The 15,895-nt window shown below is 40.8% G+C and overlaps 20 non-coding genes and 1 pseudogene across 20 annotated transcripts; all 21 read left to right on the forward strand.

The window, feature by feature from the left end:
* Positions 1 to 193: 193 nt before the first annotated feature.
* Positions 194 to 312, forward strand: LOC124318895. The gene has a single exon (XR_006912585.1). It is a non-coding gene; the product is annotated as a 5S ribosomal RNA (ribosomal RNA).
* A 748-nt stretch (positions 313 to 1,060) lies between these two features.
* On the forward strand, positions 1,061 to 1,179 carry LOC124318896. Its single transcript, XR_006912586.1, has one exon. It is a non-coding gene; the product is annotated as a 5S ribosomal RNA (ribosomal RNA).
* A 734-nt stretch (positions 1,180 to 1,913) lies between these two features.
* On the forward strand, positions 1,914 to 2,032 carry LOC124318897. The gene has a single exon (XR_006912587.1). It is a non-coding gene; the product is annotated as a 5S ribosomal RNA (ribosomal RNA).
* Positions 2,033 to 2,786: 754 nt separating this feature from the next.
* LOC124318821 lies at positions 2,787 to 3,008 on the forward strand. Its single transcript, XR_006912505.1, has one exon. It is a non-coding gene; the product is annotated as a small nucleolar RNA U3 (small nucleolar RNA).
* Positions 3,009 to 3,518: 510 nt separating this feature from the next.
* On the forward strand, positions 3,519 to 3,709 carry LOC124318797. Its single transcript, XR_006912478.1, has one exon. It is a non-coding gene; the product is annotated as a U2 spliceosomal RNA (small nuclear RNA).
* Positions 3,710 to 4,219: 510 nt separating this feature from the next.
* Positions 4,220 to 4,383, forward strand: LOC124318776. The gene has a single exon (XR_006912454.1). It is a non-coding gene; the product is annotated as a U1 spliceosomal RNA (small nuclear RNA).
* A 686-nt stretch (positions 4,384 to 5,069) lies between these two features.
* LOC124318845 lies at positions 5,070 to 5,211 on the forward strand. The gene has a single exon (XR_006912529.1). It is a non-coding gene; the product is annotated as a U4 spliceosomal RNA (small nuclear RNA).
* A 574-nt stretch (positions 5,212 to 5,785) lies between these two features.
* LOC124318869 lies at positions 5,786 to 5,908 on the forward strand. The gene has a single exon (XR_006912556.1). It is a non-coding gene; the product is annotated as a U5 spliceosomal RNA (small nuclear RNA).
* A 203-nt stretch (positions 5,909 to 6,111) lies between these two features.
* LOC124318898 lies at positions 6,112 to 6,230 on the forward strand. The gene has a single exon (XR_006912588.1). It is a non-coding gene; the product is annotated as a 5S ribosomal RNA (ribosomal RNA).
* Positions 6,231 to 6,978: 748 nt separating this feature from the next.
* LOC124318900 lies at positions 6,979 to 7,097 on the forward strand. The gene has a single exon (XR_006912589.1). It is a non-coding gene; the product is annotated as a 5S ribosomal RNA (ribosomal RNA).
* Positions 7,098 to 7,831: 734 nt separating this feature from the next.
* LOC124318901 lies at positions 7,832 to 7,950 on the forward strand. The gene has a single exon (XR_006912590.1). It is a non-coding gene; the product is annotated as a 5S ribosomal RNA (ribosomal RNA).
* A 754-nt stretch (positions 7,951 to 8,704) lies between these two features.
* On the forward strand, positions 8,705 to 8,926 carry LOC124318822. The gene has a single exon (XR_006912506.1). It is a non-coding gene; the product is annotated as a small nucleolar RNA U3 (small nucleolar RNA).
* A 510-nt stretch (positions 8,927 to 9,436) lies between these two features.
* Positions 9,437 to 9,627, forward strand: LOC124318798. The gene has a single exon (XR_006912479.1). It is a non-coding gene; the product is annotated as a U2 spliceosomal RNA (small nuclear RNA).
* Positions 9,628 to 10,137: 510 nt separating this feature from the next.
* On the forward strand, positions 10,138 to 10,301 carry LOC124318777. Its single transcript, XR_006912455.1, has one exon. It is a non-coding gene; the product is annotated as a U1 spliceosomal RNA (small nuclear RNA).
* A 686-nt stretch (positions 10,302 to 10,987) lies between these two features.
* On the forward strand, positions 10,988 to 11,129 carry LOC124318846. Its single transcript, XR_006912530.1, has one exon. It is a non-coding gene; the product is annotated as a U4 spliceosomal RNA (small nuclear RNA).
* A 574-nt stretch (positions 11,130 to 11,703) lies between these two features.
* LOC124318870 lies at positions 11,704 to 11,826 on the forward strand. The gene has a single exon (XR_006912557.1). It is a non-coding gene; the product is annotated as a U5 spliceosomal RNA (small nuclear RNA).
* A 203-nt stretch (positions 11,827 to 12,029) lies between these two features.
* On the forward strand, positions 12,030 to 12,148 carry LOC124318902. The gene has a single exon (XR_006912591.1). It is a non-coding gene; the product is annotated as a 5S ribosomal RNA (ribosomal RNA).
* Positions 12,149 to 12,896: 748 nt separating this feature from the next.
* On the forward strand, positions 12,897 to 13,015 carry LOC124318903. Its single transcript, XR_006912592.1, has one exon. It is a non-coding gene; the product is annotated as a 5S ribosomal RNA (ribosomal RNA).
* Positions 13,016 to 13,749: 734 nt separating this feature from the next.
* On the forward strand, positions 13,750 to 13,867 carry LOC124318910 (annotated as a pseudogene).
* A 734-nt stretch (positions 13,868 to 14,601) lies between these two features.
* Positions 14,602 to 14,720, forward strand: LOC124318904. The gene has a single exon (XR_006912593.1). It is a non-coding gene; the product is annotated as a 5S ribosomal RNA (ribosomal RNA).
* A 734-nt stretch (positions 14,721 to 15,454) lies between these two features.
* Positions 15,455 to 15,573, forward strand: LOC124318909. Its single transcript, XR_006912599.1, has one exon. It is a non-coding gene; the product is annotated as a 5S ribosomal RNA (ribosomal RNA).
* The last annotated feature ends 322 nt before the right edge of the window (positions 15,574 to 15,895 follow it).

Raw genomic sequence — 15,895 nt, forward strand, 5'->3', positions numbered from 1 at the left:
ATGAAAAATTAAAAACGTCTGTATGCGGAAACAAAGATATTCTACTACTACATACTGACAACATTTGTAAAATGACAAACTGATAGTTTTTCGGTGGTTTTGGTAAGATTAGTGTGTATTTCAAAAAGATAAATCTCAAGCACAAGTAATAGATTAGAGGCGAATATGGTCGGGTAATTGCGTCTAGTTTAATGTCAACGGCCATACCACATAGAACTCACCCGGTCTCGTCAGCTCCCGGAAGTTAAGCTATGTCGGGTCCCGTTAGTACTTGGATGGGTGACCGCTTGGGAATACGGGATGCTGTTGGCATGGAATTATTTTATTTTTGTGAATCCAATTGAATTGAAGTGCTTCCCAAGATGGGTGATACTACATGGACTACAATGTATTATTTTGGCATTAGTTGAAAATGGAAGGAACGTATTTTTTACTGGATATTGCCTACTAGACGTCCTCCAACCTCTTTGTTGCTGAAAGATATTTGAAACGCCGTGCGCGAAGCGCACGGCACAGCCGAGAGGCTACTAGACGTCCTCCAACCTCTTTGTTGCTGAAAGATATTTGAAACGCCGTGCGCGAAGCGCACGGCACAGCCGAGAGGCTTGTACGTTGGTGGTTTCTTCGGGCAGCTCTATCTAATCTCTCTGGCTCTGAGATCCTTATGCAACGCAAGCTAAGTAAAGCGCGAAGCGCACGGCACAGCCGAGAGGCTTGTACGTTGGTGGTTTCTTCGGGCAGCTCTATCTAATCTCTCTGACTCTGAGATCCTTATGCAACGCAAGCTAAGTAAGGGAAGCAATCGTTAGCCTTATGACACTTGGATTGTTGGCTCATTGATCGGACATCCCCGGAACGAGAAAATTAAAAATGACAGTTAGCCAAAAATAGTGGCGTTTGGAAATATTATCAAATTTTATATTCGGTTGTCCATTGACAAATGTACTTATATGTCCTCGTTTGTTTGGCTAAGGTTGGTGTGTATTTCGAACAGAAAGTAAGCAAGCATTAGAACTAGATTTAGAGGCGAATATGGTCGGGTAATGGCGACTGAATTGATGTCAACGGCCATACCACATAGAACTCACCCGGTCTCGTCAGCTCCCGGAAGTTAAGCTATGTCGGGTCCCGTTAGTACTTGGATGGGTGACCGCTTGGGAATACGGGATGCTGTTGGCATGGTGTAATTTTATTTTTGCTCCCCAAGTTAGATGAGACATGGAATATAATGTATTCTTTAGGTATTAGTTGAAAAGGGTATTGCTGGGACTTTGATTAATGATACCATATATTGTAGAACGCATGTTTGTTTGATCTCGGTAGTTTTAACGACAAAAAAAAAGATAGAGGTTTGGCTATTTTGTTGAGGCTGTTGCATGACGCCCACTCACTGGCACGATCCCACTACTGCCGAACACGGGAACTTTTGGCTGCTAGGTTTCCCTCCTGCCGAGAGGCTTGTACGTTGGTGGTTTCTTCGGGCAGCTCTATCTAATCTCTCTGGCTCTGAGATCCTTATGCAACGCAAGCTAAGTAAAGCGCGAAGCGCACGGCACAGCCGAGAGGCTTGTACGTTGGTGGTTTCTTCGGGCAGCTCTATCTAATCTCTCTGACTCTGAGATCCTTATGCAACGCAAGCTAAGTAAGGGAAGCAATCGTTAGCCTTATGACACTTGGATTGTTGGCTCATTGATCGGACATCCCCGGAACGAGAAAATTAAAAATGACAGTTAGCCAAAAATAGTGGCGTTTGGAAATATTATCAAATTTTATATTCGGTTGTCCATTGACAAATGTACTTATATGTCCTCGTTTGTTTGGCTAAGGTTGGTGTGTATTTCGAACAGAAAGTAAGCAAGCATTAGAACTAGATTTAGAGGCGAATATGGTCGGGTAATGGCGACTGAATTGATGTCAACGGCCATACCACATAGAACTCACCCGGTCTCGTCAGCTCCCGGAAGTTAAGCTATGTCGGGTCCCGTTAGTACTTGGATGGGTGACCGCTTGGGAATACGGGATGCTGTTGGCATGGTGTAATTTTATTTTTGCTCCCCAAGTTAGATGAGACATGGAATATAATGTATTCTTTAGGTATTAGTTGAAAAGGGTATTGCTGGGACTTTGATTAATGATACCATATATTGTAGAACGCATGTTTGTTTGATCTCGGTAGTTTTAACGACAAAAAAAAAGATAGAGGTTTGGCTATTTTGTTGAGGCTGTTGCATGACGCCCACTCACTGGCACGATCCCACTACTGCCGAACACGGGAACTTTTGGCTGCTAGGTTTCCCTCCTGACCCACTACGCTCCTCCTTAGCTAACCTGCACCTACTAGATTCCTCTAGCAGATCCATGCTGATGTCAAGCTTAGTGCGGGCACCTGATCAACATGCGGTATCACGAAACAGGGCTCCTAAACTCAAGCCATCCACTCTACCAAGCCTCCCCGAAGAAGGATTATAGGTGCACGCCAAACACCCAGCTGATAAATGGGCTCTCAATCGATAATACATTACTGTAATAAATTGATTTGATGAGCACGCGGATTCTTTATTGTGTCCAAAATTGGTCTCGTCACTTGTTCTATAACTATTAAAGAGCTTCTCGGTGTTTCAATAAATGAACAAAATGCAAGACCTGACAATGTATGTACTGTGTGCGTCAAGTATTGCAAATCTCAATTTAATATTCCGAAATATCGATCTATGCACTGTAATTTACGCCAAAGCTCATTGATCGTACAAACCTTATTTAGAGTTCTGCAAAATAGCATTGCATTTAAGATCATACTTCACAGGATCATTTCTGTAGTATATCTTGACTTGTTTCCCACCAGAAACTTGTCTCCTTTCAACCCACGATGACGAGTTAAGACGCTGGTTTCTGAGCGTGAAACAGGCTGTGAGTGTAGCTGTCTCGACAGCATCAAACACAGTCATTGAGGACCGTTTCCGTTAAATCCATGTGAAATAGCGGAAGGAAACTAGCGTGTTCAGAGTGGTTGAGATGATAAAACAAATTTAAATTCTTGAAAATCTAAAGAGATAAATCTTAATAATAATTCCAGGTATTCGTGTCCTTAAATCATCTGCTTGTATGGCAAAATAAATTGTGAAAGTGAGGTTGGTCAATTTGAGGATGTGTCATGACTTTATGATCGTATTGCATTCTTTTAGTTATTGTTATTTAATCATGATTAATTATCGTTCAGAGCTTTTGTCGTCAGGTGGCGTGGCAAAGCCATATTCTGAAAAAAAAGGACCTAGTGTGATAACGAGAGTAAAATTTGCAACGCCTTCAGCGTAAATTGTATCTCCCTTAATACAGTATGAGCATAATAAAACAAATGAAAATGAACTTTATAAGCATCAAGTGGTCGCGTCTGGAAAAATGAACAACTCAATATTTTATAGCATTTCTTGAATGTTTTGAGTGATATGAGTATTCTTCGTACACCACCGGAAATGTGTTGAACCTCAGTGGTTATTTTGGGCAGTAATCCTTGTAACATTATCGCTTCTCGGCCTTTTGGCTAAGATCAAAGTGTAGTATCTGTTCTTATCAGCTTAATATCTGATACGGGTTCAAATGGACCCCAGAATATTAAACTGATTTTTGGCATACGGTGGGAATACAGTGCTTGCACTGCTCCCGCCACGGGTTGACCCGGTATTGCAGTACCTCCGGGATCGGCTCACCCTCTATGAGGGAGAACATATTGAATAAAACAGAAATTGTCTTAGCACCGTATAATAAAAGACCATGTATAATTGCAAAACTGTCATGTAGACATGATTGTAATTTTTTCTAATTGTATTTTTTTCGTAATATCAAGAAAAGCATAAAAAATTACGTACTTGATTGTGTTAACTAATTAGTACTGTTCATCTTTCGATGTGATGTTTTTTTTTTTAAATATGAAGATGCGTGTATTTTCATATGAAAAGTCGATTTTCTTATTTTCTTATTTGCCAATTGGACGACCAAATGAAAAAAAACAAGCAATTTGTTTCTTGAAAAGTATTTGCAAAGATCAAGACCATGAAATAAATACTGAGCTTTATTTACTATATTTTGCTCGAGTTCGTAATTCAAGTCGATGAAAGAAAGTGGGTGGTATTCTCTAAACGTCAGTCAAATACTTGAACACTCTTTGTCAATATTGTTCTGCTGTATACAAAGTATTAAACAAAGTGAAAAAGCATCCACAATCATACTTACCTGGCTCAGAGGCAACCATGATCACCAAGGTGGTTCCTCCAGGGCGAGGCCTTTCCATTGCACTAAGGATGGGCTGACCCTTGCGATTAATCCAAATGTGATTAACTCGGGAGTACAATTTTTGGTAGTGGGGGACTGCGTTCGCGCCGTTCCCTGAACACACTATAAATGTAAGAAAAATTCTTGTCATCTGCCGGAAGTTGAACTAAATCTGGTCCCGTTAGTAAACGGTAGGGTTGACCGCTTGGTAATACGCGAAGCATCAGATTTTCTTTCTGGGAAGAAACAACAAAGTAATGAAATTCATGTTTAGCTATTTTAATATAAATCATCATGGCCAATGGATTGGCCGTGATCGTCTAGTGGTTAGGACCCTACGTTGTGGTACCTACTAGATATAAATCCGTAGTAACCCAGGTTCGAATCCTGGTCACAGCACTGAAAACTGATTTTTCACGTCAACACGCAGATTAACTATAAATTTTGTTTGGTTGGAAAGTAATGCTCGCTCACTTCAATAGTTCATAATGTGAAAAACAATTTGGAATGAAAACCTGAAATTCCCCCTCCCTTTTTTTGTGTGTGCAGGAAGTTGTTGAAATGTATGGAAGAAAAATACACATTTACAGAATTTCAAGTATTTGACCCGATATTAAGACAAAAATTATTTCATGTATGTAATGAACTGTCCCCTGTTGGTATTAGTCCAATGGGAGATGGAAATTAAAATTTGCCTAGGGTAATCTAAATGAATATTTCTGAACGAAATTGTTGGTCCAACACGTCCAAGCAGAACGAATTCAGCAAATGCTTAAGTAGACTTGCTTTTCTGATTATAATTTAGCTTTGCGCAGTGGCAATATCATAACCAATGAGGGTCTCCCGAGGTGTGATTATTGCTAGTTGAAAACTTTAACCAATACCCCGCCACGATGAAGTGAAATAATCTTTGTCGTCGGCAATTTTTGATAGCTCCATCAGGAGCATTTCAGCGTACAAGAAAAAAAAAATTACAGTCAGTTAGAAAAATTGGAGTGTTGCATAGTGTGTTTATAACATTAAACGGTGAAAGTGAAATCGTATAAGTGATTTTTGTTTCCATTTAGTTGGTATTGCACGTCAGACAAGGCTGATTAATTCGTTCGCTGAAGGCCATTAATATCAGTCAGTTGGAACATTGTGAACACGGGGAAAATATTTGAAAAGGTGATTCCAAATGACAAGGTGAAAAGATTCCACCATGTTTAAAGGGGAAGTTCAATAAATTGTTAACCGCTGTAGGGTGAATGTCGGGGTAAACATCTGATCCCACCACCTACGTGTTGGGCTTGTACCATAAAGATCGTTCATTTTTTTCAAAAATAACACTGCGCACAACTGTTTCGTTCAAAAACATGTTAACGAGCTTTATACATGATATTTACTTTAAAATAACTGTACCCATTGATAAAGAATTGCACAAGGATTTTGATATGTAAACGCATGTTTCGAAAAAAAACCTTACAAGCGCACTTCAAAATTTTGAAATGAATATAAATACAAGGCATACCACTGTTATTTACTCTGGTTTCTAATCAATACCCGGATAAATCTTTCGCCTTTTACTAAAGATTTCCGTGGTTAGGAGCATTGATGAGTCTATATGACTTATTTTTTTAACGCCCGGTCTTCTGATTGGGCACTTTGAATAAATGAAAAATTAAAAACGTCTGTATGCGGAAACAAAGATATTCTACTACTACATACTGACAACATTTGTAAAATGACAAACTGATAGTTTTTCGGTGGTTTTGGTAAGATTAGTGTGTATTTCAAAAAGATAAATCTCAAGCACAAGTAATAGATTAGAGGCGAATATGGTCGGGTAATTGCGTCTAGTTTAATGTCAACGGCCATACCACATAGAACTCACCCGGTCTCGTCAGCTCCCGGAAGTTAAGCTATGTCGGGTCCCGTTAGTACTTGGATGGGTGACCGCTTGGGAATACGGGATGCTGTTGGCATGGAATTATTTTATTTTTGTGAATCCAATTGAATTGAAGTGCTTCCCAAGATGGGTGATACTACATGGACTACAATGTATTATTTTGGCATTAGTTGAAAATGGAAGGAACGTATTTTTTACTGGATATTGCCTACTAGACGTCCTCCAACCTCTTTGTTGCTGAAAGATATTTGAAACGCCGTGCGCGAAGCGCACGGCACAGCCGAGAGGCTACTAGACGTCCTCCAACCTCTTTGTTGCTGAAAGATATTTGAAACGCCGTGCGCGAAGCGCACGGCACAGCCGAGAGGCTTGTACGTTGGTGGTTTCTTCGGGCAGCTCTATCTAATCTCTCTGGCTCTGAGATCCTTATGCAACGCAAGCTAAGTAAAGCGCGAAGCGCACGGCACAGCCGAGAGGCTTGTACGTTGGTGGTTTCTTCGGGCAGCTCTATCTAATCTCTCTGACTCTGAGATCCTTATGCAACGCAAGCTAAGTAAGGGAAGCAATCGTTAGCCTTATGACACTTGGATTGTTGGCTCATTGATCGGACATCCCCGGAACGAGAAAATTAAAAATGACAGTTAGCCAAAAATAGTGGCGTTTGGAAATATTATCAAATTTTATATTCGGTTGTCCATTGACAAATGTACTTATATGTCCTCGTTTGTTTGGCTAAGGTTGGTGTGTATTTCGAACAGAAAGTAAGCAAGCATTAGAACTAGATTTAGAGGCGAATATGGTCGGGTAATGGCGACTGAATTGATGTCAACGGCCATACCACATAGAACTCACCCGGTCTCGTCAGCTCCCGGAAGTTAAGCTATGTCGGGTCCCGTTAGTACTTGGATGGGTGACCGCTTGGGAATACGGGATGCTGTTGGCATGGTGTAATTTTATTTTTGCTCCCCAAGTTAGATGAGACATGGAATATAATGTATTCTTTAGGTATTAGTTGAAAAGGGTATTGCTGGGACTTTGATTAATGATACCATATATTGTAGAACGCATGTTTGTTTGATCTCGGTAGTTTTAACGACAAAAAAAAAGATAGAGGTTTGGCTATTTTGTTGAGGCTGTTGCATGACGCCCACTCACTGGCACGATCCCACTACTGCCGAACACGGGAACTTTTGGCTGCTAGGTTTCCCTCCTGCCGAGAGGCTTGTACGTTGGTGGTTTCTTCGGGCAGCTCTATCTAATCTCTCTGGCTCTGAGATCCTTATGCAACGCAAGCTAAGTAAAGCGCGAAGCGCACGGCACAGCCGAGAGGCTTGTACGTTGGTGGTTTCTTCGGGCAGCTCTATCTAATCTCTCTGACTCTGAGATCCTTATGCAACGCAAGCTAAGTAAGGGAAGCAATCGTTAGCCTTATGACACTTGGATTGTTGGCTCATTGATCGGACATCCCCGGAACGAGAAAATTAAAAATGACAGTTAGCCAAAAATAGTGGCGTTTGGAAATATTATCAAATTTTATATTCGGTTGTCCATTGACAAATGTACTTATATGTCCTCGTTTGTTTGGCTAAGGTTGGTGTGTATTTCGAACAGAAAGTAAGCAAGCATTAGAACTAGATTTAGAGGCGAATATGGTCGGGTAATGGCGACTGAATTGATGTCAACGGCCATACCACATAGAACTCACCCGGTCTCGTCAGCTCCCGGAAGTTAAGCTATGTCGGGTCCCGTTAGTACTTGGATGGGTGACCGCTTGGGAATACGGGATGCTGTTGGCATGGTGTAATTTTATTTTTGCTCCCCAAGTTAGATGAGACATGGAATATAATGTATTCTTTAGGTATTAGTTGAAAAGGGTATTGCTGGGACTTTGATTAATGATACCATATATTGTAGAACGCATGTTTGTTTGATCTCGGTAGTTTTAACGACAAAAAAAAAGATAGAGGTTTGGCTATTTTGTTGAGGCTGTTGCATGACGCCCACTCACTGGCACGATCCCACTACTGCCGAACACGGGAACTTTTGGCTGCTAGGTTTCCCTCCTGACCCACTACGCTCCTCCTTAGCTAACCTGCACCTACTAGATTCCTCTAGCAGATCCATGCTGATGTCAAGCTTAGTGCGGGCACCTGATCAACATGCGGTATCACGAAACAGGGCTCCTAAACTCAAGCCATCCACTCTACCAAGCCTCCCCGAAGAAGGATTATAGGTGCACGCCAAACACCCAGCTGATAAATGGGCTCTCAATCGATAATACATTACTGTAATAAATTGATTTGATGAGCACGCGGATTCTTTATTGTGTCCAAAATTGGTCTCGTCACTTGTTCTATAACTATTAAAGAGCTTCTCGGTGTTTCAATAAATGAACAAAATGCAAGACCTGACAATGTATGTACTGTGTGCGTCAAGTATTGCAAATCTCAATTTAATATTCCGAAATATCGATCTATGCACTGTAATTTACGCCAAAGCTCATTGATCGTACAAACCTTATTTAGAGTTCTGCAAAATAGCATTGCATTTAAGATCATACTTCACAGGATCATTTCTGTAGTATATCTTGACTTGTTTCCCACCAGAAACTTGTCTCCTTTCAACCCACGATGACGAGTTAAGACGCTGGTTTCTGAGCGTGAAACAGGCTGTGAGTGTAGCTGTCTCGACAGCATCAAACACAGTCATTGAGGACCGTTTCCGTTAAATCCATGTGAAATAGCGGAAGGAAACTAGCGTGTTCAGAGTGGTTGAGATGATAAAACAAATTTAAATTCTTGAAAATCTAAAGAGATAAATCTTAATAATAATTCCAGGTATTCGTGTCCTTAAATCATCTGCTTGTATGGCAAAATAAATTGTGAAAGTGAGGTTGGTCAATTTGAGGATGTGTCATGACTTTATGATCGTATTGCATTCTTTTAGTTATTGTTATTTAATCATGATTAATTATCGTTCAGAGCTTTTGTCGTCAGGTGGCGTGGCAAAGCCATATTCTGAAAAAAAAGGACCTAGTGTGATAACGAGAGTAAAATTTGCAACGCCTTCAGCGTAAATTGTATCTCCCTTAATACAGTATGAGCATAATAAAACAAATGAAAATGAACTTTATAAGCATCAAGTGGTCGCGTCTGGAAAAATGAACAACTCAATATTTTATAGCATTTCTTGAATGTTTTGAGTGATATGAGTATTCTTCGTACACCACCGGAAATGTGTTGAACCTCAGTGGTTATTTTGGGCAGTAATCCTTGTAACATTATCGCTTCTCGGCCTTTTGGCTAAGATCAAAGTGTAGTATCTGTTCTTATCAGCTTAATATCTGATACGGGTTCAAATGGACCCCAGAATATTAAACTGATTTTTGGCATACGGTGGGAATACAGTGCTTGCACTGCTCCCGCCACGGGTTGACCCGGTATTGCAGTACCTCCGGGATCGGCTCACCCTCTATGAGGGAGAACATATTGAATAAAACAGAAATTGTCTTAGCACCGTATAATAAAAGACCATGTATAATTGCAAAACTGTCATGTAGACATGATTGTAATTTTTTCTAATTGTATTTTTTTCGTAATATCAAGAAAAGCATAAAAAATTACGTACTTGATTGTGTTAACTAATTAGTACTGTTCATCTTTCGATGTGATGTTTTTTTTTTTAAATATGAAGATGCGTGTATTTTCATATGAAAAGTCGATTTTCTTATTTTCTTATTTGCCAATTGGACGACCAAATGAAAAAAAACAAGCAATTTGTTTCTTGAAAAGTATTTGCAAAGATCAAGACCATGAAATAAATACTGAGCTTTATTTACTATATTTTGCTCGAGTTCGTAATTCAAGTCGATGAAAGAAAGTGGGTGGTATTCTCTAAACGTCAGTCAAATACTTGAACACTCTTTGTCAATATTGTTCTGCTGTATACAAAGTATTAAACAAAGTGAAAAAGCATCCACAATCATACTTACCTGGCTCAGAGGCAACCATGATCACCAAGGTGGTTCCTCCAGGGCGAGGCCTTTCCATTGCACTAAGGATGGGCTGACCCTTGCGATTAATCCAAATGTGATTAACTCGGGAGTACAATTTTTGGTAGTGGGGGACTGCGTTCGCGCCGTTCCCTGAACACACTATAAATGTAAGAAAAATTCTTGTCATCTGCCGGAAGTTGAACTAAATCTGGTCCCGTTAGTAAACGGTAGGGTTGACCGCTTGGTAATACGCGAAGCATCAGATTTTCTTTCTGGGAAGAAACAACAAAGTAATGAAATTCATGTTTAGCTATTTTAATATAAATCATCATGGCCAATGGATTGGCCGTGATCGTCTAGTGGTTAGGACCCTACGTTGTGGTACCTACTAGATATAAATCCGTAGTAACCCAGGTTCGAATCCTGGTCACGGCACTGAAAACTGATTTTTCACGTCAACACGCAGATTAACTATAAATTTTGTTTGGTTGGAAAGTAATGCTCGCTCACTTCAATAGTTCATAATGTGAAAAACAATTTGGAATGAAAACCTGAAATTCCCCCTCCCTTTTTTTGTGTGTGCAGGAAGTTGTTGAAATGTATGGAAGAAAAATACACATTTACAGAATTTCAAGTATTTGACCCGATATTAAGACAAAAATTATTTCATGTATGTAATGAACTGTCCCCTGTTGGTATTAGTCCAATGGGAGATGGAAATTAAAATTTGCCTAGGGTAATCTAAATGAATATTTCTGAACGAAATTGTTGGTCCAACACGTCCAAGCAGAACGAATTCAGCAAATGCTTAAGTAGACTTGCTTTTCTGATTATAATTTAGCTTTGCGCAGTGGCAATATCATAACCAATGAGGGTCTCCCGAGGTGTGATTATTGCTAGTTGAAAACTTTAACCAATACCCCGCCACGATGAAGTGAAATAATCTTTGTCGTCGGCAATTTTTGATAGCTCCATCAGGAGCATTTCAGCGTACAAGAAAAAAAAAATTACAGTCAGTTAGAAAAATTGGAGTGTTGCATAGTGTGTTTATAACATTAAACGGTGAAAGTGAAATCGTATAAGTGATTTTTGTTTCCATTTAGTTGGTATTGCACGTCAGACAAGGCTGATTAATTCGTTCGCTGAAGGCCATTAATATCAGTCAGTTGGAACATTGTGAACACGGGGAAAATATTTGAAAAGGTGATTCCAAATGACAAGGTGAAAAGATTCCACCATGTTTAAAGGGGAAGTTCAATAAATTGTTAACCGCTGTAGGGTGAATGTCGGGGTAAACATCTGATCCCACCACCTACGTGTTGGGCTTGTACCATAAAGATCGTTCATTTTTTTCAAAAATAACACTGCGCACAACTGTTTCGTTCAAAAACATGTTAACGAGCTTTATACATGATATTTACTTTAAAATAACTGTACCCATTGATAAAGAATTGCACAAGGATTTTGATATGTAAACGCATGTTTCGAAAAAAAACCTTACAAGCGCACTTCAAAATTTTGAAATGAATATAAATACAAGGCATACCACTGTTATTTACTCTGGTTTCTAATCAATACCCGGATAAATCTTTCGCCTTTTACTAAAGATTTCCGTGGTTAGGAGCATTGATGAGTCTATATGACTTATTTTTTTAACGCCCGGTCTTCTGATTGGGCACTTTGAATAAATGAAAAATTAAAAACGTCTGTATGCGGAAACAAAGATATTCTACTACTACATACTGACAACATTTGTAAAATGACAAACTGATAGTTTTTCGGTGGTTTTGGTAAGATTAGTGTGTATTTCAAAAAGATAAATCTCAAGCACAAGTAATAGATTAGAGGCGAATATGGTCGGGTAATTGCGTCTAGTTTAATGTCAACGGCCATACCACATAGAACTCACCCGGTCTCGTCAGCTCCCGGAAGTTAAGCTATGTCGGGTCCCGTTAGTACTTGGATGGGTGACCGCTTGGGAATACGGGATGCTGTTGGCATGGAATTATTTTATTTTTGTGAATCCAATTGAATTGAAGTGCTTCCCAAGATGGGTGATACTACATGGACTACAATGTATTATTTTGGCATTAGTTGAAAATGGAAGGAACGTATTTTTTACTGGATATTGCCTACTAGACGTCCTCCAACCTCTTTGTTGCTGAAAGATATTTGAAACGCCGTGCGCGAAGCGCACGGCACAGCCGAGAGGCTACTAGACGTCCTCCAACCTCTTTGTTGCTGAAAGATATTTGAAACGCCGTGCGCGAAGCGCACGGCACAGCCGAGAGGCTTGTACGTTGGTGGTTTCTTCGGGCAGCTCTATCTAATCTCTCTGGCTCTGAGATCCTTATGCAACGCAAGCTAAGTAAAGCGCGAAGCGCACGGCACAGCCGAGAGGCTTGTACGTTGGTGGTTTCTTCGGGCAGCTCTATCTAATCTCTCTGACTCTGAGATCCTTATGCAACGCAAGCTAAGTAAGGGAAGCAATCGTTAGCCTTATGACACTTGGATTGTTGGCTCATTGATCGGACATCCCCGGAACGAGAAAATTAAAAATGACAGTTAGCCAAAAATAGTGGCGTTTGGAAATATTATCAAATTTTATATTCGGTTGTCCATTGACAAATGTACTTATATGTCCTCGTTTGTTTGGCTAAGGTTGGTGTGTATTTCGAACAGAAAGTAAGCAAGCATTAGAACTAGATTTAGAGGCGAATATGGTCGGGTAATGGCGACTGAATTGATGTCAACGGCCATACCACATAGAACTCACCCGGTCTCGTCAGCTCCCGGAAGTTAAGCTATGTCGGGTCCCGTTAGTACTTGGATGGGTGACCGCTTGGGAATACGGGATGCTGTTGGCATGGTGTAATTTTATTTTTGCTCCCCAAGTTAGATGAGACATGGAATATAATGTATTCTTTAGGTATTAGTTGAAAAGGGTATTGCTGGGACTTTGATTAATGATACCATATATTGTAGAACGCATGTTTGTTTGATCTCGGTAGTTTTAACGACAAAAAAAAAGATAGAGGTTTGGCTATTTTGTTGAGGCTGTTGCATGACGCCCACTCACTGGCACGATCCCACTACTGCCGAACACGGGAACTTTTGGCTGCTAGGTTTCCCTCCTGCCGAGAGGCTTGTACGTTGGTGGTTTCTTCGGGCAGCTCTATCTAATCTCTCTGGCTCTGAGATCCTTATGCAACGCAAGCTAAGTAAAGCGCGAAGCGCACGGCACAGCCGAGAGGCTTGTACGTTGGTGGTTTCTTCGGGCAGCTCTATCTAATCTCTCTGACTCTGAGATCCTTATGCAACGCAAGCTAAGTAAGGGAAGCAATCGTTAGCCTTATGACACTTGGATTGTTGGCTCATTGATCGGACATCCCCGGAACGAGAAAATTAAAAATGACAGTTAGCCAAAAATAGTGGCGTTTGGAAATATTATCAAATTTTATATTCGGTTGTCCATTGACAAATGTACTTATATGTCCTCGTTTGTTTGGCTAAGGTTGGTGTGTATTTCGAACAGAAAGTAAGCAAGCATTAGAACTAGATTTAGAGGCGAATATGGTCGGGTAATGGCGACTGAATTGATGTCAACGGCCATACCACATAGAACTCACCCGGTCTCGTCAGCTCCCGGAAGTTAAGCTATGTCGGGTCCCGTTAGTACTTGGATGGGTGACCGCTTGGAATACGGGATGCTGTTGGCATGGTGTAATTTTATTTTTGCTCCCCAAGTTAGATGAGACATGGAATATAATGTATTCTTTAGGTATTAGTTGAAAAGGGTATTGCTGGGACTTTGATTAATGATACCATATATTGTAGAACGCATGTTTGTTTGATCTCGGTAGTTTTAACGACAAAAAAAAAGATAGAGGTTTGGCTATTTTGTTGAGGCTGTTGCATGACGCCCACTCACTGGCACGATCCCACTACTGCCGAACACGGGAACTTTTGGCTGCTAGGTTTCCCTCCTGCCGAGAGGCTTGTACGTTGGTGGTTTCTTCGGGCAGCTCTATCTAATCTCTCTGGCTCTGAGATCCTTATGCAACGCAAGCTAAGTAAAGCGCGAAGCGCACGGCACAGCCGAGAGGCTTGTACGTTGGTGGTTTCTTCGGGCAGCTCTATCTAATCTCTCTGACTCTGAGATCCTTATGCAACGCAAGCTAAGTAAGGGAAGCAATCGTTAGCCTTATGACACTTGGATTGTTGGCTCATTGATCGGACATCCCCGGAACGAGAAAATTAAAAATGACAGTTAGCCAAAAATAGTGGCGTTTGGAAATATTATCAAATTTTATATTCGGTTGTCCATTGACAAATGTACTTATATGTCCTCGTTTGTTTGGCTAAGGTTGGTGTGTATTTCGAACAGAAAGTAAGCAAGCATTAGAACTAGATTTAGAGGCGAATATGGTCGGGTAATGGCGACTGAATTGATGTCAACGGCCATACCACATAGAACTCACCCGGTCTCGTCAGCTCCCGGAAGTTAAGCTATGTCGGGTCCCGTTAGTACTTGGATGGGTGACCGCTTGGGAATACGGGATGCTGTTGGCATGGTGTAATTTTATTTTTGCTCCCCAAGTTAGATGAGACATGGAATATAATGTATTCTTTAGGTATTAGTTGAAAAGGGTATTGCTGGGACTTTGATTAATGATACCATATATTGTAGAACGCATGTTTGTTTGATCTCGGTAGTTTTAACGACAAAAAAAAAGATAGAGGTTTGGCTATTTTGTTGAGGCTGTTGCATGACGCCCACTCACTGGCACGATCCCACTACTGCCGAACACGGGAACTTTTGGCTGCTAGGTTTCCCTCCTGCCGAGAGGCTTGTACGTTGGTGGTTTCTTCGGGCAGCTCTATCTAATCTCTCTGGCTCTGAGATCCTTATGCAACGCAAGCTAAGTAAAGCGCGAAGCGCACGGCACAGCCGAGAGGCTTGTACGTTGGTGGTTTCTTCGGGCAGCTCTATCTAATCTCTCTGACTCTGAGATCCTTATGCAACGCAAGCTAAGTAAGGGAAGCAATCGTTAGCCTTATGACACTTGGATTGTTGGCTCATTGATCGGACATCCCCGGAACGAGAAAATTAAAAATGACAGTTAGCCAAAAATAGTGGCGTTTGGAAATATTATCAAATTTTATATTCGGTTGTCCATTGACAAATGTACTTATATGTCCTCGTTTGTTTGGCTAAGGTTGGTGTGTATTTCGAACAGAAAGTAAGCAAGCATTAGAACTAGATTTAGAGGCGAATATGGTCGGGTAATGGCGACTGAATTGATGTCAACGGCCATACCACATAGAACTCACCCGTTCTCGTCAGCTCCCGGAAGTTAAGCTATGTCGGGTCCCGTTAGTACTTGGATGGGTGACCGCTTGGGAATACGGGATGCTGTTGGCATGGTGTAATTTTATTTTTGCTCCCCAAGTTAGATGAGACATGGAATATAATGTATTCTTTAGGTATTAGTTGAAAAGGGTATTGCTGGGACTTTGATTAATGATACCATATATTGTAGAACGCATGTTTGTTTGATCTCGGTAGTTTTAACGACAAAAAAAAAGATAGAGGTTTGGCTATTTTGTTGAGGCTGTTGCATGACGCCCACTCACTGGCACGATCCCACTACTGCCGAACACGGGAACTTTTGGCTGCTAGGTTTCCCTCCTGACCCACTACGCTCCTCCTTAGCTAACCTGCACCTACTAGATTCCTCTAGCAG

This window comes from Daphnia pulicaria, unplaced genomic scaffold (genome assembly GCF_021234035.1).
Source record: "Daphnia pulicaria isolate SC F1-1A unplaced genomic scaffold, SC_F0-13Bv2 h1tg000071l, whole genome shotgun sequence".
Classification (NCBI taxonomy): Eukaryota; Metazoa; Arthropoda; class Branchiopoda; order Diplostraca; family Daphniidae; genus Daphnia; species Daphnia pulicaria.